This window comes from Ochotona princeps, chromosome 20 (assembly GCF_030435755.1).
Source record: "Ochotona princeps isolate mOchPri1 chromosome 20, mOchPri1.hap1, whole genome shotgun sequence".
In the NCBI taxonomy this organism is placed as follows: domain Eukaryota; kingdom Metazoa; phylum Chordata; class Mammalia; order Lagomorpha; family Ochotonidae; genus Ochotona; species Ochotona princeps.
Window position 1 is genome coordinate 41,191,523 of NC_080851.1, and position 22,014 is coordinate 41,213,536.

Sequence of the window (22,014 nt, forward strand, 5' to 3'; positions counted from 1 at the left end):
GCAGCCTTGCTCAGCACCTGAGCGGCTCACCACTAGGTTGCGGTCCCTACATGCCACTCCAGGATAAGGATTTGTGCCTAGGTCCCCACTGACCATAACATGCAGGTCAGCCCTTCCAGGGACAGCTTGGCTGTGCTGGCCCAGTGAGTCTCTACAATGACCCCTCCCACAAGCCATCTGCAACATGGCCAGGTAGTCTTAGCCAGCACCTCAAGTGCTCACAGCCACTGCTGCACCTTTCTTGGGCCAGGACAGTTTTGCCAAAGTCCCTAGCACCGCTTCTCAGCCTACCCTGACTCCCCACATGCTGCTCTCGGGCCAGGTTGGCTTGGCCACTGCCACCCCTATGGAAGAATAGGTGAACCCGGTGGACATTACTGGCACTCCAGGGCCCAGCGGCCTTGGCCATGCACCTCTTTTTCCGCTTCCACTATGAACTCGTAACATGTCTGCCAGGTCCACAGCTGGGCGAGCTGGGCCACAATCCTGTTCATTCACACAGCTGCTCCTGGGTCGGCTATGCTGGGCTGGCCACTGGCCCCGGGTTCCCATCACTATGCCCACTGCCCCAGGGTGGAACCAGTCTCTCTCAGCCCTCCTGCATGACACTCTGCCTGCGTTCCAGGAGCAGATTCCTCCACCCACCTACAATGCCTCTAGCACTCATGCCCTGTCCCTTGATGCAGGCACAAGCCTACTTGGAAGGAGACCCCTAACTTCCAGTCTTCCCAGTCCCCTTGCCCCTCAGGTGGATTTGAAGGCAAACAGAATCAGTCAGCACTGCCTGCTTACCCTGCACCTCTAGCGCCCTTCAGGATGGCACTCCGGGGTTAGGCCAGTGTGCATGGAGCCCACACTCCCCTAGCCTGCCTGCTGAGTACTCCAGAGCTTCAAGGACTAGGTTGATGATCTCCGTGCCTCTAGCCCTCCCACTATGCCCGCTGCTCTAGGGTCAGGCAAATTCTGCCTGCAATCCATCACCACCCACCAAACACACACATACACACACACACACAGAGCAGGCTTCTCTGCTTGCTGCAGCAGAACCAGGTAGGCACTGCCAGACATCCAGTGCCTCCAGCAGGCTGCTTTCCCACCTTCCGCTCCAGGAACTTGCCCTGCTCAGGCAGCCCATACACCACTGCTGAAAGGACGTGCTGTTTCAGACGGAGTCCCCTGTACCCCCAGCCTGCCTGCTGCCCATTTCACCAACAACCAATCCTCCAGCCCCCTCTTCCCAGTTTGTCTGTAAGTCACTCCAGGTTCAGGTGGACTCAGCTGGTGCCTCACACCCATCTAGGTCTTCCTCCTCCATAGCCCCCTCCTGAGGTTCTAAGGTTAGGCCTATTCAGAGGTTGCTTCACGGGCCCCCGCAAGCACGCCATCCACTTTAGGGTCACATCATCCAAGCCACCTAGGCCAGTGCATCCTGCACAGCACCCTTAGCTCTCAGGCCATGCAGCCCCAGGGTTAGCCAAGCTCCAGGGTTAGCCAAGCTCACCTAGCATCACACATCCCATGGCTCTTCTCTGGGCTTTTACCTGTGCCCTATCAGACAGCATGCCATGCAACCGCAGTCCTCCCACTGTGCCAGCTGCTCACTCAGACCACACCCTGTGAGTCCCCAGACTGCCCGCCATCCAATGTCTCTTCCAGGGCCATGCCATCCTGATTGCCACTGAAAAACCAGGCCAAGGACAGACCCCATCAGCTGCAACCCGCCTGCCAGGCGCTCCAGGGCCACGTGTGCTTGAACAGTGACTCCACCCTGCCCGCTGTCCACTCCTGGGCCAAAAGGGCTTAGCTGGTACCCCCATGTGTGCCAGGCACACACACTATTGTGCTCCAGGGACAAGGGATCAAGACAACAAGCCAAGGACCAAAGTTGCCCACTGACCACTTGTTCCAGGGCCAGGCCAGACAAGCCGGTACACTCTATACCTGCTGCCCTCCCACCATCTACTTCAGAATCAAGTCATTCTGGCCAGTGTCCCTGCTCCCACAGCACTGTAGCTGTCTACTTCAGGGCCAAATTGTGCTGGGGGAAGGCTGCACCTCTAACACGCTTCCTCCATTGCCCACTTGCCCATCCAGGGCCAGGCTTGGAGAGCCAGCGCCAGTGCACCTCTAGCTCAAGCGCACTGTCACACTGTCTGCCATCTGTTGCTGAGAGCCAGTCGGGCTCAGACAGTGATCTTGTTCCCTCAGTGCTCGGTCCCTTCTGCCAGCCGCCCTACATGCCTTGAGTCCCCCACCCCACAACATGCCCACCCTGTCACCTTATTTATCTTCCTAGTGGCTTCTCCCACATTAATAGCCCTCCTGCAAGCTGCTCCAGGGCCAGGCCGGAAGGGCAGCCCAAACATTCAACTCTAGCCTGTCTGCCCAGGAGGACTTGCTGCTGCCCCAGGAGAAGGTGGGCTAGAGTTGCAAGGAATTTGAAGCGAAACACTGCAGCAACAACCTTGTTTCTTGTCTCACATGACACAATTTTCATACAGACAGCTCTAGATTGCAAAGCAGGATTTATTTAATAAGAGGAAGGAGAACAGTTGCTGCCCTAGTGGCAGGACAGGCTCCAAAGGAGGAAAGCCCTGAAGAAAATGGTGGAAATAGTGTCTTTTATGTACCGTTGAGGGGAGGGTTTCACATGAGTCACCCAAAGGCACAGAGAATGAAACTTATTCGCAATGGGCAGTAATGTCTACCACCTAGCCCAGAAAAGAGGGTCAGACTTGTGGCTTCCTTCTCCCAAAGTTGTGGGGCAGGCAGCCAGTTCAGGGTCACCAGCTTGGAAGCCACACCCCCACTCCATCTAGGCTTTCCCTTCTGCCCACCTGGGACACTCACCTATCATCACCTGGAACCTGAGAGGGCTGCGGTTTTTTGTAACCACTCCCCTCACAAACCCAAATAAAGGCTCCTGACCGGGTGTGGCACACTCTTTTGGTCATGTGCTTCCATTGCTCCAACACTCTGACTCTTCGTCTCCCCAGAACCTGCTTGCTCTATGTCTTCCTGCAGACAATCTCTGAGGACAGGTAGCCCCTGTGCATGGCCTCTGTATGTCTGTGTTCCTCATTTTCCGTTCACTGTTTGAACATGACTGTAAAGATGTTAATTCCAAGATGCATTGTATTACTAACTTGTCTACTTTCCAAAGTTCCAGGAGAGGTGAGACCTAGCAGTAATGGAATGTGGGCAAAGAAGGCAGGGAAATGTGAATGTCTGCAGCCTTGTAAGCCTGTCAAGGCTGTTGCTATATGTCTCTTAGGATAACTTATATTGCTGGGGAAGCTGGGACATAAGTCTTCAGATTAACAGACAGATTTGTGGGTAATGACCATTTCTTCCTCTTGGGGTTTCCATTCAGACTGGATTGTCACATGGACTTGGCATTTGTTAATTTCTAGTGGGCCCTGTTATCACCAAACTTGGTTAACAAAGACTTCTTAATATACCCTAGACTTGTCTGGCATGATCTTGCTTGCACCGCACAACACCATCCTGAAGATAAGCTGAAAGCTGATGCGTAGTTCCTTTGACAGTGACCCAGAGATGAGGTTAGTGTGACCCACATCTCACTGCATTTGATATGGCAACAGCTGTGAGGGATGATTAATGTGCTGATTCTATCCCTGTGTTCCCTCCCCAGAGGAAGGGAACAGGAAGGAACATGGAAATAGGGAAAGACCCTCTTCTCACATTTTAAAGGATAATTTTACCAGGGACTGGAGATTTAGTCTGACTTCTCACACACTACTCCAGAACCTTCATGTCCACAACCGCCCTCTGCTTGCTCCAGGGCCAGGCAGGGTAGGCCAGCCTTTCCTTTCATTAAGCATGCCTGCTGAACATCCTGCTTGGCACTGAGGGACCACGCCGGCTTAGGTGGTGCCCACTGTGTCCCCCAGCCTACCTGCTGGTGGCTATAGGGCCAGGTCAGGTGGAAAACTGTCCACATGCCTCCAACATGCAGGCCCTCCAGCCCTGCTCACTGCTTGAGGCTGAGGCCAACTCTGTAGACCACACACACACACAAAAGCAGTCCACCAGCTGCCCTGTTTGCTGCTTCAGGTCTAGGTTGGCTCTGTCAGGGACCCTGCCACTCCTGTCCTCCATCTTGCTCCTTAGGGCTAGGCTCACTCTCTGTGCCCACAGGGCTTCTAGAATTCCCACCTTGGTTGCTGCAGCAGGCACAGGTCTTCTGGGCAGGAAAATCCTGTGCTACTACTTTGCCTGTCACTCCTCACTCACACTACTCCGGGTGGCTCTGTCTGCCACTCCAGGGACAGACAGGCTTGGCCAGAATAACATGCCACAAAACGCAGCCACCAAATCAACCAGCCTTGGCATGCCAGGTCAGATGAGCCCAGAGGTCACTTTCCATGCTCCCAGCCTTCTTGTCAAATACTCCAGGGTTTGGAAGGCTCTGCCACCATCCTGTCAACCCCAAACATGCCTGTAGCAAGCCTGTCCATCTGCCCCATCAGCTGCTGAAGACCTGCCTGGCTCAGCCAGCAACCTGCTCTCTCCGACAGATGCTGACCCATCAGACTCCTCAGGGCTGGTCGGGACTGCTCAGCTGCCAACCCTTTAACACTCTGTGCCTCTGACTATCAGCCCTGATGACATGCCCACTGTTCCAAGGCCAGGACAGGCCACTTGGGCCAGTGTACAGGCACTGCATCCTGCAGGCACCACACTCTTTTTGAAGCTCCAGGCCTGCTTGCTCTGATCCCACCATGCCTCTAGCACTCCTGCCAGTGCCTCTAGTGCCAACCCCCCACGAGTCTGCTCCAGGGTCAGACCAACTGCCCCATGTCCCTGTTCTGCCCACCCTCTACCATCTGCTTCAGGCAACACAGGCCCTTCCAGCATCCCCAGACACCCAGCACAACTGCCCTGCTGGTCCATTGGCTGTTGCAGGACCAGACCAACTTGGATGGCAACCCTACACACAGGCCTACCAGCCAGCCTCTCCAGGTTTAGGTGTGCTTAGCCAGCAATGCCTGCACCACCACCACCGCCCCAGGACTCAATGCCATCTGCTACGTCACCAGGGCCTCAAACCTGGCACCCCCAGCACAACTAGCCAGCCTGACCTGCCTCACAGCAGCTGCCCCAGGGCCAGGCACAGTCATTCAGCCACTTGGCACTCCCAGCAGGCCATTGGCCCACCTGCTGCTTTCACTGTGCCAGTTGCAAATCCCACCCTGCTCATTCCTACAAGCACAGGCTGGCTGCGCTGACCACCCTGGGACTCTAGCCTGCCCAGTCCATGGCAGTGGCTGTTGTTACAGAGCCAAGGTAGTTTGGACAGTGCCCCCTCTGCCCTTGACCCCCAGATGCCCACTCCAGGGCCAGGCCACATCACTAACAACAATAAATCCCCTATGCCGCTGCACTACACATCCCCAGCCAGCCTGCAAGCCACTCCAGGGCCAGGCTGACTTAGCTGGATCCCAGCTTCCTGCTCTAGGGCCACACCTGTTCTGTGGGTGCGTCACAAGCCCTGAGCACACATGCAATCCACCCCAACACTGTGGACATGACTATGGTCCTCTCACGTGTAGCCTGCCCACTGCCCTGCTGGTATTCCAGGACCAGGCCGACTTGGCCAGTGACACAGTGTCATCTTCAGGAGACTCACCTGCCTGCCACTCCAGAGCCAGCTCTGTTCACCCTGCACCCACCATGCATTTCCCACTTCCACCATAACTGCTACTCCAGGTCCAGGTAAGGGACTAACTCCAGGATCAGGGGCTGGAGTCTCTCAGGGCCCATGTTGCTTCCCTCCATTAACTACCACTCTCCTGTTCCCCACCAACCAGCTGTCTGGGCTATGGTCTTCCAGAGATGGGTGCAGGTTCCCTATGGGTAGTTTCCTCTGTTTTTGCTCAATGACCCCTGCCTTTGCTGTACGTGTGTGTGGCTGGATGCGGAGACTCATCACCTTTACTCTGGTGGTGCTTGCAAGATGGACTCCTGGTGCCATTTAAGCGTGACTTCATCCCACAGCCTGCCGTGACCCAGCACAGGGTTTGACCCAGGGCCAGCTGCACACTCCTCTCTGCCTGTCTCAGGCCATGCTAGTGGGCACCTGCACCTTCCTGGAGGTCACAGTACAGGGAACAAGGGACCCTCCACTGAAGGCATGGCAGATTGATCGATTTGAAAGGCACTGTAACAGAAGGAAAGAGATCTTCCATCAACTGGTTTACCAACTGTTTCAGAAACTTGGGGGTATTATAACCAAATGTTGAGGCCATTAACATCAGCAAAAAAGAGAGATTGTTTGCAAAATGTCTTAGTTAAGAAAAAGATCAAATGACATGTTACGATTCCAGAGAATCGTAATGGTGGAATAAACATCAAACTGATTGACGGTAAAGACCCTGAATCAAAGACACCAGCTTGGACCCAGCACAATAGCCTAGTGGCTAAATCCTAGCCTGGCATGCCTGGAATTCAACAGGGGTGGCAGTTTGAGTGTCAGCAGCTCTACTTACTTTCCAGCTTCCTGCTTGTGGCCTGAGAAAGCAGTAGTGTTTGGGTAAAAGCCTTGAAACTCTTCAACCATGTGGGAGATCTGGAACAGGCTGCTGGCTCCTGGCTCCTGGCTTCAGATTGGCTCAGTTTTGGCTGTGGCTGCCACTTGGGGAGTGAACCAGTGGATGGAGGATATTTATCTCTCCTTCTTTCTGTAGATCTAACTCTACAATAAAAATAAAACAAAACCTGTAATGTCACTAATACTCTCCTGCAACACACACATTCTCTCTCAACCTCTCTCTGCATATATATGTATATATAGTAGAGAGTCTGTCAGTTAAGAAAACACTTGGATCCAAAGGGCTCAAAATGCAATAGGAGATCAGTTATGTATGTTTGTTCCTTGTGGTAGATTTGCACATCACAAAGATCTAGACTGGGCAGCACCAAGTGGCCCATCAGGCTCTGTCTTCGCCCTTCTTGCACTGGCACAGCACTACCCATCATTACTGGAGACTTTCAGGGAAGTTCCAAAACAACAGCTTTGGTACAATCCCTCTGAGCCTTTACTAATGCTCCACCAGCCTCACCACCACAGTTAGTGTGCTCCTCTAAGACAATTCCTTAAGACTGACTGCAGAGCTTTGCCTTATATCCTGTCTCAAGGCTAGTATTTTTGGTGTGGATACTGACTTGTTTTGAGATCCTGATAAACCTTTGCTCATTTTCTTTGTGTTTAGGAAAATTCCTGAAATGTGACTGACAGCCAAAACGATAAGCCAATTTCCCACAGGAAAAAAATGTGGCTATTGGACTGCCTCATTTGAATTCATAATGACTTGTAGACACTATGTGGCACAACACTTAACAGTAAAGGACACTAAATATAAAAAAAAAAAAAGACTAACTGCAAAGCTGCAGCACCATTTTATGGCCATTGTAAGCCACAACAAGGAGGAAGTGATTATATGGGAGAGAATCTGATTATGGCAAATTACTTAAACAGCAAAGTATCTGATGTTATAATACACTGTACTCTAGGCAGGCATCGGGCATCCTTCCTCAGTGAAGGAAGCTGCAATCAAAGGACTTCTCAGCTATACACTCTAATGCCTGGACTTAACAAAACACAAGCAAACCAAACGCCTTAAACTGACTGAGGAAGAGACAAGAGAGAACTACAAAACAGGGCCACTGCTGCTACAGGATTTCTCTAAGAAGTCAGAAAGGACTTCACATCTCTGCTTTCGCAAGCCCAGTTTATTTTTAAATTTCTGCATGTGCAGAATAAATGAGACTTCACTTCCTTCTGCTGCAAAGAAAAACTAGACAAGGAGAGGGACAAAGGTTTCAGTAAGGTACCCTGAGGTTCAAATTCCCACCTCTAATAAGTACAAGCTAAGTACATTGTCTAATTTACTAAGGAATTCCATTTCTTTAACTGTAAGTTAGTGATACCATTAAATAGCTAATGTGGTTATGGGCAGGGTTAATAAGATAATAGAGTGTTTGACTTGCTGCCTGATTTGCACCAAGTCCCTTTTCATCTCATTTATTGTTTGTGTTTCCAGGGATAGGCACTGAGGCACACCACACAGAGCTGCTGGCTACTAGAGGCACCCACTTCCCATATGAGCACTGGTTCAAGTTCTGGATGGTCCACATCGGATGCAGCTCTCTGATGTGTCTGAGAAAGCAGTGGAAAATGGTCAAGAGCTTGGCCCCTGCAGCCTTGTGGAAGGCCCTGAAGAAGCTCCTGAATCTTGGTGCTGGACCAGCCCTGTTTCAGCCATTGAGGTTATTTGGTTTGGGGAGTGAACTAGCACATGGAAGACCCCTTTTTTTATCCCTCCCTTTATTTTTCCAAATACAAAAACAAATGTAAAAATTTAGGGCCCAGCATGGAGGCCTAGCAGCTGAATTCCTCGCTTTGCACATATGAGTGCTGGTTCTAATCTTAGTGGCAGTGGGGGACAGTCCAAAGCCTTGGGATCCTGCACCCATGTGGGAGACCCAGAAGAAGCTCTAACTCCTGGCTTCAGGTTGGCTCAGCTCCAGCCAATGCAGTATTTGGGAATGAATCATTGCATGGAAAATCTTCCCCTCTGTCTCTCCTCTCTGTATATCTGACTTTGCAATAAACATAAATAAATCTTTTTTTAAAACTAAAATTCCGGCCTGGTGGCGTGGCCTAGTGGCTAAAGTCCTCGCCTTGAATGCCCCGGGATCCCATATGGATGCCAGTTCTAATCCAAGCAGCTCCATTTCCCATCCAGCTCCCTGTTTGTGGCCTGGGAAAGCAGTCGAGGATGGCCCAAAGCTTTGGGACCCTGCACCCACGTGGGAGACCTGGAAGAGGTTCTAGGTTCCCAACTTCGGATCGGCGCAGCACCAGCCATTGCGGCTCACTTGGGTAGTGAATCATCAGATGGAAGATCTTCCTCTCTGTCTCTCCTCCTCTCTGTATATCTGGATTTCCAATAAAAATGAATAAATCTTTGAAAAAAACAAAACTAAAATTGTAAACAAAGGCATCTTTTTATAATAGGGAAATTCATACAGTTTTTCATAATATCCATTTGCATAAATCTCCAAACACTACATCATATGCATGCAGTTAAAATGCAAAATGAACTCATAATTATCTTCTTCATAATCAATGTTGAAATACCGATCTATATTAATTTGTTGGCCAGGAGCTAAGGAAGAAGATATATTCCAAGGTCCAAAGTCTTAAGGATTACTGCTGCTATTTAAGAATTTACCCAACTGGACTCTAGCATGTGGCCTGCTGCCACATAGAAAAACAGGCTTTTGAAATCCCAATATTCTTTCTGCATTTTCTGCTTTGTTTTTGTTTGCTTGTTTCTAGTTAACTGTATCATGCCCATATTTCTCCACAGAAGCAAACAGTGTAAAAGACTCTAGAATGAAAAGTGTTCATTCCTCCGTTCCACATACAGAAATGGCATCTCCTCTACACACCGCGAACTAAGGGTTATCAAATGCACAAAAAATGAAAACCTCAGGTACACCCAGCTTTTATCAAGCCACCCTGTACCTGAATTTCAGAATGTTGGGCAAACACTAGTATTTCATAAACATGCAAATGTTGGAAGACAAATTTAGTAAAATTCTCACTACCAAGCCTAGCACGGTAGCCTAGTGACTCAAGTACTTGTCCTAAATGCACCAAATTCCCATACGGGTGATGGTTCATGTCCTGGCTGCCCCACTTCCCATCTAGGTCCATACTTGTGGCCTGGGAAAGCAGTTGAAAATGGCCAGAGCCTTGGGAACCTGAACTTGTGTGGGGCATACGAATAAGGCTCCTGGGTCTGGATCACTTCAACTCTGGCCTTTGCAGCTATTTGGACAATCAACTATCAGACGGAAGACTTTTGTCTCTGTCTCTCTTCCTTTCTGTAAATCTGACTTTCCTAAATTTTTTTTTAATCTTAAAAACATTCTCAATACCATGAACTTACTCTTTTATGAGAAATATAAATCTTTACACTTTATAATGAATTTGCACAAAATCTAGAAACGAGAAATGTTATCATTTACCATCAGGGTGTGTGACCCAAAAAGTCAGTTGCTCTGTGTCCTAGTTTCTTCATTTAAACAACACACACACACACACACACACACACACACACACACACACACACATTCTCCTATCATGTTCTCATTGCATAGAAGTGATACAGCCAAAGGAACCCTGAGAAAAGCTGGCTCCATACTGTTAATATTTTCTGCCCCTAAACTCTGAACAAATATCTTTATGCATTATTCATCCTCTAATATTTCATTTCAGTAAGATAATACAGTGACTGGCACCATGGCATAATCTGTAAGGCACCATCTGCAGCACCAGCATTCTATGAGATGCTCCACTTATGATCCAGCTTTCTGCTAAGGTACTTGGGAAAGCAGCACATCAGGGCCCAGGGACTTGGGTTTCTGCACCCATGCAGGGGATCTGGAAGAAGCTATGTGCTCCTGGCTTAGGACAAGCCCAGATCTAGCCATTGTGTTGATTAAATGAGGAGTGAACCATTAGATGGAAGACTCTCTCCCTCTCTTTCTCTCTCTAGGCAACTCTTTACTTAAAATAAATGATTTTCTGAAAATGAAATATTTTTTAGAGTTCTCTCTTCCACCCATTCCACCCTAGCCTGTAAGAAACAAACTTAATGAAAATAATTTGGGCCCAGCACAGTGGGTCAGTGACCAAATCCTCACCTTGCATGAGCTGGGATCCCATAGGAGTGCCAGGTTGTTTCCTGGCTGCTCTACTTCCCTGCCAGATTCCTGCTTGTGGCCTGGGAAAGCAGAAGAGGAGGAACCAAAGCCTTGGGACACTGCACCAACAGGGGAGTAGGAGAAAAGGCTCCTGGCTTTTCTTTTTCATTGAGGTCACTTGGAGAGGGAACCAGGGCACAGAAGATCTTTTTCTCAGATATAGAGAGAGGAGGAGACAGAGAATAAGGTCTTCTGTCCGCTGGTTCACTCCACAATTGACCACAAAGCCTGGAGCAGAGCTGATCTGAAGCCAAGAGCTAATTTTTAGTGGCTGTGAGATATACAGAGAGGAGGAGAGAAAGAGAGAGACAGAGAAAAGAATCTTCCACTCACTGATTCACTCCTCCAGCAGCTGCAATGGCGGAAGCTGAGCTGATCCAAAGCCAGCAGCCAGAAACTGTTTCCTGGTCTCCATGTGGGTTCAACACTGCAAGGCTTTGTGCCATCCTTGACTGCTTCCCAAGGCCATAAGCAGGGAACTGGATGTGAAATCCAGCAACCAAAACATAAACCAACACCCATATGGAAACCTGGCACTTGCAAGTACTTTAGCCACTAGGCTACCATGCTGGGTCCTAAACAGTGATCTTGAAGAAAAATGAAAATGATTTGAGGAAGCACACAAGGGAATGATCCACTATGAATTGGAATCAGAGAGTGTCCTGAATGCATTGGGGGAGAGCTCAGCTCCATCTGCCCACCTAGACAGAGACCAGAAAATTTTACACCAGCTGCTCTCAAAGTTTCCCTTACACTGAAAAATAAAATAAAAAAAAAAAACCAATAAAAAAAATCCCCACTTCTTTTCAGATTATCAAGATCTGACATGTGATTCTAACAGTTTTAGAAATTTTGAAAAATGATGAAGAAAATATCACTCATTTTCCCTCCCCTCAGAAATTGTGCTGGAATTCTTCTGCCCTGGTTCAAGCTGATACCTACAACACCACCATCCCACATCAGAGCACTGGTTTGAGTTCTGGCTGCTCCACTTCCCATTCCAACTCTCTGATAATGCTCCTGGGAAATGTCCCTGCACCCACGTAGGAGACCTGCATGAACCACCTGGTTCCTAGCTTTAGCCTAGTCTAACCACAACTGTCCTGGTCAACCAGGGAGTAAAACCAGCTGATGCAAGATCTCTTTCCCTCTGTCACCATGCCTTGCAAATCAATCAATCTGCCATGCCTTCAGTGGAGGATCTTTTGCTTCTTCTACTGTGGCCCCCAAGAGGGCACGGGTGCCTGAAAGCACAGCCTTAGACAGGCAGCTGGCCCTGGGTCAAAACCTGCGCTGGGTCACAGCAGGCTGTGGGATGAAGTCACACAGAAAATGGCACCACGAGTCCATCTTGCAAGCACCACCAGAGTAAGGGTGATGAGTTTCCACATCCAGCCATGCATAGAGGCAGCAAAGACAGGGGCCAAAGGTCAAGAACAAAGGACACTACACACAGGGAGCTCAACCCACTTTTTAAGATTATAGCACTAATGTTCAGGGGTTGGGATAGAGGGGAAGGGGAGGAGAGGGAGGGAAACAGCAGGACCCCTGGAATACTCCAGTCCCTGACCCGGTGGGAGGAGCAGGGGATAGATGGAAGCAGGATCTACCACTGGAAGAACCCAGTCCCCAACATGGCTCTGGAAAGTGGGTGCGGTAGGGTTGTGGGAGATGCATGGTGGGTGCAGGGCAAGTAGACCTGGCTCTGGAGCTGCAGGCAGACGAGCAGCCTGATGCAGACACCATGTCACTGGCCAAGGCTTCTGGTCCTGGAGCAGCAGGCAAGGTGGCTAGAGGACTACAGGTGCAGGGATCCTGGCTGTGCCCCCCAATCCTGGAGCAGATATAGTGGATGCTGGGGACTGGTGGAGCACTCACGGAACAGGTCTGACCCTAGAGCAGAGGACTGGGCAGCAGCTAAGCCCGCCTGGTCCTGGCGTGGCTTACAGGTAGGCTTGGAACTTGGGGTGGGGTGAGATGGGGGATGTATTGGTGTTAGTGAGCTGGCCTGACCCTGAAGTGAATGGCTGGCAGTCGAGAGCAGAGGAGGCACCGCCCAAATCAGCCTGGTTCTGGAACAGTGGCCGTGGCGGTGGACCAGGAAGGCTAGAGTCCCTGGGTCAAAGTGCAGCTAGTCTGTCCTCGTAGTAATGGTGGTGTTGGCATTTTAGATGTGTGGCTGGCACAGAGAAAAGTGGCAGGTGGGCCAGAGCCCAAACTTGCCTGGCCATGGGGCAGCGAGAAGGGAGGAAGGACTGAATGACTAGATTTGTAGGGTTGCCAGGCTTGGGACCCTGGAGGAACATCAGATGGTGTTGAGTGCTGGGGGAACATGGCTGGCTGAGTATGAATGGCCCTGGAGTCAATGGTAGGCAGATGGGGACCAAGGATCCCAATCAAGCTGGCCTGGTTCTGCAGCAATGAGTAGGACAGCGGGGTAGTTGTGTTGGGTGTGTGGGGGATTCTGGAAGAGCTACTGTGATTCAGGAGCAGGTGGTAGAGCTCAGCCAGGATGGGGGTCCTGGGGAACTGGCCTGGTCCTGGAAGGGCCTCATGGGAGCTTGCTAGATTCACTGGCAGGAGTGCTAGAGGCACAGAGTACACAGGGAAAGCAGGGCTTGCCCTGGAGCTGTAGGCAGAGCATGGTGCCTGCAGGATGGGGGCGTTTGTACACTCGCTAAGCTGACCTGTCCTGGCACTGGGGCAGTGGGCATAGTGGCAGGGCTCCAGACAGAAGCACAGGGTGCAAAGAAAGCAGTAGCATAATGTTCCTGGTTAGAAAGTGGCTGGTTGATCAACGGCTGTCAGAGGGAGAGGGTTGCTGGCTGAGCCAGCCTGACCCTCGAGTTGGGGATGGGGTAGGCAGGACAGGCCAAGCCTTCCAAACCCTGAAGGGTTTGATAAGCAGGCTGAGGCATGGAAGTTCCACCTGGAATCATCTGACCTGGCATTGGCAAGGCTGGGTGGCATGGTGGGTGTGTTGTTGTACATGTTGCTCTGGCCAAGCTGGTCCATCCATGGTGTGACAGGCAGTGCGCCTGGAGAAGCCTGAGGGATGCGTGATAGGCAGGCTAGAAGCATAGGCTTTGCCAGCTCTGAAGAGCTGTGCTTGCTGCAGCAGCCAAGGCAGGAACTCAAGAGGTGCTGAGGGTCCAGGGAAAATGAGGAGCAAGATGGAGGACAGGGATGGCAAGGTTCCTGGCAGAGCCAGCCTAGAGCTAACACCCTTCTGCAGTGTTACTGCCCACCCAATGTGCACCCATTGCAAACATGGCAACCTCCTGTGGCTGTTCAGCGCACCTGGTTCCTAAGGCTTTATAACTCACTCTTTCCACAAAAGTCTATTAAACTTTCACACTAATGTCACCCTCTGAAAGACAAAGAGCTGACCCATGCTAGTTAATCTGTTTACCTACCTCCTTCATAAACTTTGCTGTTTAGCAAACAGGCTGGAACCACAGGGTCACGGGAATAAGGGGCCCAGCCCTAGGCTGCACTTCTTGAAAAGAGGCTCAGGCTGCAGACATCCACCTTTCCCTGGTTTCTCTGCCCACATTCCATTACTGCTAGGCCTCACCTCTCCTGGAACTCTTGAAAGTACAAATTAGAAATACAAGACATGCTAGAACTAGCATCTTCACTGTCCCACCCACACTGTGAACATAGGGTAAGGAATACAGACATACAGGGGACATGCACAGGGGCTTCCTGTCCTCAAAGACTGTCTGCAGGAATCGAGAGAATAGCAGGTACTGGAGAGACAAATAGTCAGAGTACCAGAGTGATGGCAGCATGAGACCAAGAGAGTGAGCCCTCCCTATCAGGGGCCATTGTGGGGGCTTGTGAAGGGCATGGTTACACAACGATGCAATACCTCCCCCACTCAAGTTCCAGGTGATGATTGGAGAGTGTCAAAAGTGGGCAGAAGGGTGGGCCTATGTGCTGGGGTGGGGTTTGGCTTCCAAGCTGGTGACCATGAACGAGCTACCTACCCCACAACATTGGGAGAAGGAAGCCACATGTCTCACCTCTTTTTTCTATGCGAGTTAGTAGCCATTACTGGAAATTGAGAATAAGTTTCTTTCTTTCTGCCCTTGCGGTGAGTCATGTGAACCCCTCCCTGAGATGGTGCTGAATGGACACAATTTCCACCATTAACTCAGGTTTTTCCTCCCTTGGTGCCCCTCCTGTTGCTAGGCCAGGCCACCTTCCTTCTGCTTCTTAAATAAACCCTGCTTTGCAAACTGGAGCTGTCTACATGAACATATTTTCATGAAACAGGAATAGGTTGTTGCAGTGTTTTGTGTTGATTTCCCTACCACACTAGCCACTTTGCCCTGCAGCAGCGGGAAGGCTATGGGGCGGACAGGCTAGAAATGAGTGTTGTGGGGCCGAGCCCTCCTGGCCCTGGAGGAGCTTCCAGGCAGGTCAGGGGTGTGGGAGATGAATTGGAGGGTCAGGTAAAACAGCAGAGTGCGTGTGTTGTTTGACTTGGGACTCAAGGTGTGCAGGCTGGGGCTGCAGGGTCACCGGCAAAGGGGGCTCAGCCCTGGAGTGGCTGGCAAGCACACTGCCTGCTGAGGGAGTGGGATCACAGGCTGTGCCTGACTGGCTCTCGAGCTGCAGACAGTGGATGGTGTGGCTGTGCTCCTGGGCTAGAGGAGTGCTGGTGCTAGCTATCTGAGCCTGGCTGTGGATGGGCAAGTGGGGCAACTGAACGCATATGTTGGAAGAAGGCCCTTCTTTCTGCTCTCCTCCCATGCAATTCCATGAAATGGAGGACTACAGTGCCATAGGAGCAGGGACACCAGCCAGGATGACTTGGCTATGAAGCAGATGGCAGGCAGAGAGGGGACGCACAGTGCACCCACTTCTCCAGCTTGTCCCTGGAATAGCAGCCAGCGGGCTCCTTGGGCTCTGGGCTTACTGCCATGACCCATCGGCTCTGGAATGCAGTGTGTGTACTAGGGCAGAAGAGGATACTGACCAAGCAGCATGTGGGGCTGTGCAGCCTGTGAGCTAGGGCTGAGGGGTGCACTGGCCTAGGCGGCTTGGGCGACATGTCCCTGGAGCAGATGGAGTGTGTGCTCAGGACTGTGAAGTGCTGTCTGAACAGGTCTGGCCCTAGATCAACGGTAGAGGGCAATGATGAGGTTGGGTTAGAGGTGTGTGGAGCACCAGTTGAGCCCACCTGACCCTGCAGTGACTTGCAAGCAAGCTGGGATTGGGGAGCGGTGTTAAAGGGAGCAGGGTTGTAAGCAGAGTGGACATATGTCAGGCTGGAGGCACGGGTGATGCCAGCTAAACGTGCAACAGTGGTCTATGAGCTACCTGGCAGGGCAAGCCAACCTTGCCCTGTAGTGGAAGGTGGGCAAGCAGCCTGTTGGGGGTGCCAAGTGACTGGCAGAATCCACCTGGTTCTGCTGCAGCAAGTGGAACAGCTGGGCAGGCATGCTGGGATCTTGGGAAGAGAGGTCCTGACCGGGGAGCAGTGGGAGACCTAGAGGTACAGGAGTCATCAGACTGCCCCTTTTGGCTCTGAAGCAGGTAGCAAGTGGGCAAAGGGAGCGGGGGCACCATCCAAGCTGGTCATGCCCTGGAGTGGCAATCCTGGGTCATGTTAGAGGTGCAAGATAGGAGGCAAGCATTGGCTGATTCTACCTGCTCTTGAGATACCTGTGGCAAGGAGGGTCAGGTGGGCTAGAGGTAAGGTGTCTCTCACCAAGCAAGCCTGTCCCTGCAGCAGGCGACAAGGCAGGAGTGCTGGGGAAATGTAGGTACTGGGGGGGGGGGGGGTTGGCATTGGAATGCACGCAGAGTGTGGTGCATGAAGGCTGGGATCCATATACTCTGGCCCAGGCAGCCTGGCTTCATCCTGGACAAGAGGTCATTGTGTTGGGTGGGGTGGGGGTGCAGGGGAGGCAGAGATCAGCCCAAGCTACTGAGCAGGGCAGCGGCTGATAGACAAGAGGCTGTCTGAAGAAATACATGGCTGAACCCACCTGGCCATAAAGCTGTGGACTGGGTGGGTGTGCTACAACCTCATTGGAGATGTAGGCAGGGGATGGGCACAGTCTAACAGCCTGGGCCTGGATCCAGCACCAGCAGATTGGCAGGGTGTACTTGCCAAGGGGCAAGTTGCTGTGTCAAAGACGACCTAGCCCTAGAGAGCCTGCGGAGTGACAGGGTGGGCTGAGGGGTGGCGCAGGGGACACTGACAGAGCTGTCTTGGAGCAGGCAAGGGCGGCTGTGTGCAAGTAAGGCGCTGGCTGAGATCATCTGGCCCTGGTGCAGTGGGCTTATGGGAGGGGGCATAGTAGAGACTCACTGTGGGCCAGCATAGCCCAGCTGGTCCTGGAAGGGCTGGCATGTGGTTTAGGGAAGTTGGTGACGCTGGCAGAACCTCATGAGCCTGGAATGGCAGGCGGGGCAGGCTGGCCACAGATGCACCTTGCAGTGGCTCAGCCATGAAGTGAGCAAACTAGATATCAAAGCACCAGGACAGGACAGAGAATGAGCTCTGGGAAGAGTCTGCTTACACTTCCCAGGGAGATCCTCACTTACCTGATTTCCCACGGTTCCAGGCTTGGGGGATCACTCTCACTGGGGACACAGTGCCCAAGGGGGGTTCACTGCAGTGATGGAGGGAATCCTAAGCAGCCAGAAATGTAATAGTGAGGATCTGGGAACGCTTCACAGCCTGCAGTGTCTCCTCCAGCATCTTAGCTCTCCGATGCAACCACACATTCAAGATCAAGTAAACGCTGTGGCCTCTGTGATTTTCTTTTAACATCAGATGTGCTATATTTGCCTAATACCATATTACTGCCAACAACTAATCACAACACAATTCCATTATTTCATCATCTGCAATTAGTAGTGGCTTCAGAGTTAAGCTTGAACTCGACACACTGGTGCAGGTTAATGTTAGTGGACAGCAGTGTTAGCCCTTTCAGGTCTTTTTCAGCCCTGTCAGCTATCTAGGGAGGTCCGTGTCAGTATCTCTGCAGTTAAAATTCTCCTCTTGCATGGGCCAGTATCCCAAGTAGGTGCCGGTTTTAACCCCAATGACCCTGCTTCCCATTCAACACCCTGCTTGTCCCCTGGGAAAGCAGTGGAGGACAGCCAAAAGCCTTGGAACCTGCACCCATGTGGGAGACCCAGAAGAGGCTCTGGGCTCCTGGTATTGGAATGACACAGCTCAGGCCTTTGCAGTTACTTGGGGACTGAATCAATGAACAGAAGATCTTCCTCTCTGTGTCTCTCCACTCTGTGTATCTGCTTTCCAAAAATAAAATGGAATTTAAAACAGACTCATCCCAGACATTGAGCACAAATGATATTAACTTTTTATTAAACCAGTCAAATACACTCACAATTTTTTACTCTTTCTACCACCAGAATTGGAAAATTGCAAATATTTGTAGGAATTGCATGACAACAGTCACAAATACACTCACAAACTGATAAGTGCTCTAGGCTACCAAAATTTTACCTTCACAATGATTCTTTGCTAGTACAAATTATCCTCTGACTAAACCAATCTGTGGATGCAAAATGAAACTGCTGTGTATTCCAACCTCACTACCAAGGAGTTACCTGGGTCTTTGCCAAGGTTTTACTCCCTAGGTAGCCAAGGCTGAGACAACCCAGAGTGCATCAATCATTCCTTTAGATGACATTAATATGTCACCAAGAAATGGAGCTCTGGATGGGTAAAGAAAATATTAATGCTCCAAGGGGTTAACTATATGAACTAAATGGAACACAACAGATGCCCTCCAGTTTTAGGGCATCAGCTGCCACTCTGAATGGCAACCGCCCATTATACTGCTATCTTTCAGGGGGAGTTAGTGAGCCAGAGGATAAGATAGACATGTTTGTTTGTTACAGTATTTTGAAACTCAGAAAATCAAAAAGAGTGTAGTGAGAACCATGTAACTGTTTCAATGGGGGATCGAAAGTTGAGGAGTTTCCAACAGCTTAATTTAGTTTTTTCCTTACTTACAGGCAGACTTTTTCCTCCACTCTGTCACTTCCCACATGTCTGTAACAGCCACAGGATGAAAAATAAGTCAGGTTTTTCACACTGGTATGCAAGCCACTGTCTGTTGCTTCCCAGCCTGGGCAGTAGCTGCACACTGCATTTGCACAGAACTGACACCCAGGCATTCTTGATGGAGACACAGGAGTCCCAATGTCATCTTAACCACTGTCACACACCCACAGGGCAGTGATGCCTTTCTGTGCTGTGTCACGTGGGCATTCACTGCTTTTCTCCCACGCCTACTGTTCACAGCAAACAGTTCTTCTAAACAGCTAATGCTAATTTTGTGACACAGGGGAAAGAAAGAAAGAAAACAACTTACTGAAGTGTATCTTGGGTGAAACAGTGACTCCTGTTGTGATTTTTCAGGGCAGAGAGCAGCACTTGGCATTGAGGCAAGAGTTCTGGACATTCACAGATTTATTCCCTGCCTTAATGCTCTCTACTGAACCTGACCTATTCCCTCTACAACTCATGCGGACATTTAATCCCAATCATGAAAACTTAAGCCAACGCATGACAACATACCAGAAGCCATCAGGATAAATCAGTAGTGCTGCCTTAACAGCTCCTTCCTCAGGTTCTCCTAGAGAAGCCCCTTTGCGTGAGTCCCCATGCACTCCCTTGGCTTGTCTACAAGGTCGCTGTGCCACCCCAGGCCTCTGCCAAGCACAACACCAGCACCACATGCTGCCCCTCAACCTTGCAGCAAAACTCCCAGGAAAACAAGGCTGTTTGTTCTAACTGCTGGAGTCTGTGCTGCTCTGGTGTCAGCAACAAGAAAACTGCCCCAGACCCTTAGGAGGAGCTTCACTGAGGACTGAGCTGGGGGCCTGAGACGCTCTTCATCAACTCAAAAAAATTAGGACAACAACAACAACAACACCAAAAAGCAGCAACAACAAAAAGCTTTAAATAAAGAAAAAAGGAAATCCTGCCCAACATGAAGGTCGAACTGTCCCTGGGCACTCCCCCCTCCTCACTGCACAATGTATTCAACTGGGAGTCCTAGTGTTCAAGGTCAGGGCTGCAGAGTGAGGACCCCAAGGGCCCCTCCTGGCCCCCGCCCCCTCCCACCCCGGGGCCTCAGGAGATGCTCTCACACACTCACCCTTCCCAGCTTCTGACGAGTCGGGGGTCCTGCAGAGGCTCCTGCGGGGAGGGAGCTCACAGGGCAGCACTGCCTCAGCCACCTGCGCCTCTCCACCAGCACAACCAGCAACGCGGCTATGGCGGCGCCCCACCAACCTCCCACCTGCTGCCACAGGGCTTCTTGGGCTCCCTGATTGGATACTCCCACAGAACTTGACTACGCATGACATCACAATGCTCAGCCAATCAGAATCACAATGCGTAGAGGGGCAGTCAGGTAGGATTCTGGAGTGAGGGGAAGTGAGGGGCGGGGCTTCACCTCAGGCTGGAAGGGGCCTCCTCTCTTGCAGCTTGAGCCTTCCAACAGCAGGGGCCGCTGTCGCCTCTCGCATCAGTCCACCTCCTGGCCTCTGCTTACTGATCAAGTCTGGAAACCAAGAAATGTAGGACAATAGTCTGCAGATACACTTCACCGAATTTTCATTAGTCTGCTACTTTTCTTCTTTATATTGGCAGTTTTTCCCATTAGTTCAATTCACTTTTAAAAAAAATATTTATTTATTTTATTGCAAAGTCAGATATACAGAGAGGAGGAGAGACAGAGAGGAACATCTTCCATCTGATGATTCACTCCCCAAGTGACCACATAGGCCGGTGCTGTGCTGATCCAAAGCCGGGAACCAGGAACTTCTTCCAGGTGTCCCACACGGGTGCAGGGTCCCAATGCACTGGGCCGTCCTCGACTGCTATCTCAGGCCACAAGCAGGGAGCTAGAGGGGAAGTGGAGCTGCCGGGATTAGAACTGGTGCCCATATAGGATTCAGACGCGTTCAAGGCAAGGACTTATGCCGCTAGGCCACGCTGCCGTGCCCTGTTCATTTCACTTTTTAAAGTGCAGATTACACAATCACAAAAATGTGTAAGATACAGCCAGAAGAGGACTTGTCCAGATTCTATCTAGCAAAAGACAACTTGCAGTGATATATGTAATTCATATTATATCTGTATTTCATATTTTATGCACTATATATGTATTTCTACACTTGATCTTAGCCAAAAGGCTGACAAGCGATTATATATGTATTTCTGTACCTCGGTTTCCACAATTTGTGACTTTTGGTTTATGTTCTAAAACATCTTTTTAAGGGATATTTTAAATTTTTTTGTGGGAAAGTCAGACATACAGAGAGAAGGAGAGACAGAGAGGAAGGTTTTCCATCCACTGATTCACTCCCCAATCAGCTGCAATGGTCGGTGCTGCACCAGTCTGAAGCCAGGTGCCTAGAACCTTTTTCAGCTCTCCCACACAGCTGTAGGGATGCAAGGCTTTGGGCTGTCCTAAACTGCACTCCCAGGCCATGACCAGGGAGCTGCATGGGAAATAGGGTTGCTGGGATTAGAACTGGTGCCTAAATGCAATCCTGGCAGGTATAAGGCAAGGACTTAGGCCACTAGGCTGCTGTGCTGAGCCCTGTTTTAAAATAAATTCTAAGCATTTCAGAAATTCTTCCCATAATCGTGTGAAGGATTACACATTTTATGAAGGGTGATGTTTATATCCCAGAAATGGGTTATTTGCAAGGCGTTTCTTTCTTAATGACTTTTACTATTTTTTTATTTTAATGTTTATTTATTTGTTTGTTTGTTTATTTATTTATTTATTTAGAGACAGATTACATAGAGAAGGAGAGACAAAAAAATGAATCTTGCCTCTGCTGGTTCCCTTCACAAGTGGACACAACAGCCAAAATTGAGTTGATCTAAAGTCAAGAATCTCATCCAGGTATTTTATGTTTGTGCAGGGTCCGAAGGCTTTATACCATCCTCAACTGCTTTCCCATGCCACACGCAGAGAGCAGGATGGGAAGTGGAGCAGCTATGAATAAACAGGCACCAATATGGGATCCCAGCTTTTGCAAGCTAACACTTTAGCCACTGAGTGATTGTGCCAGACCCCCTAATTTTTTGCTAATTTTAATAACAGATTGCCACAATAGCTAGTTTTCAGTATATGTAAGCACTCATTTGAGGCTATAAATGGATCCTCACCTACTGGGATTAGCCTTGGAAATTTT

The 22,014-nt window shown here is 50.3% G+C and overlaps 1 protein-coding gene and 2 long non-coding RNA genes across 3 annotated transcripts in view; 1 reads left to right on the plus strand and 2 right to left on the minus strand.

Moving 5' to 3' along the window:
* LOC131482750 (uncharacterized) overlaps positions 1 to 20,088 on the minus strand; it is a 77,904-nt gene extending 57,816 nt beyond the window's left edge. The window contains exon 1 of the long non-coding RNA XR_009247261.1: positions 19,959 to 20,088. This is a non-coding gene — a long non-coding RNA (uncharacterized LOC131482750). The remainder of the gene's footprint in view (positions 1 to 19,958) is intronic.
* LOC131482749 (uncharacterized) overlaps positions 1 to 20,112 on the minus strand; it is a 145,117-nt gene extending 125,005 nt beyond the window's left edge. Inside the window, exon 1 of the long non-coding RNA XR_009247260.1 lies at positions 20,096 to 20,112. This is a non-coding gene — a long non-coding RNA (uncharacterized LOC131482749). The remainder of the gene's footprint in view (positions 1 to 20,095) is intronic.
* Positions 1 to 22,014, plus strand: part of LOC101522773 (zinc finger protein 260-like) — a 793,789-nt gene that overhangs the window by 421,317 nt on the left and 350,458 nt on the right. The window lies entirely within an intron of this gene.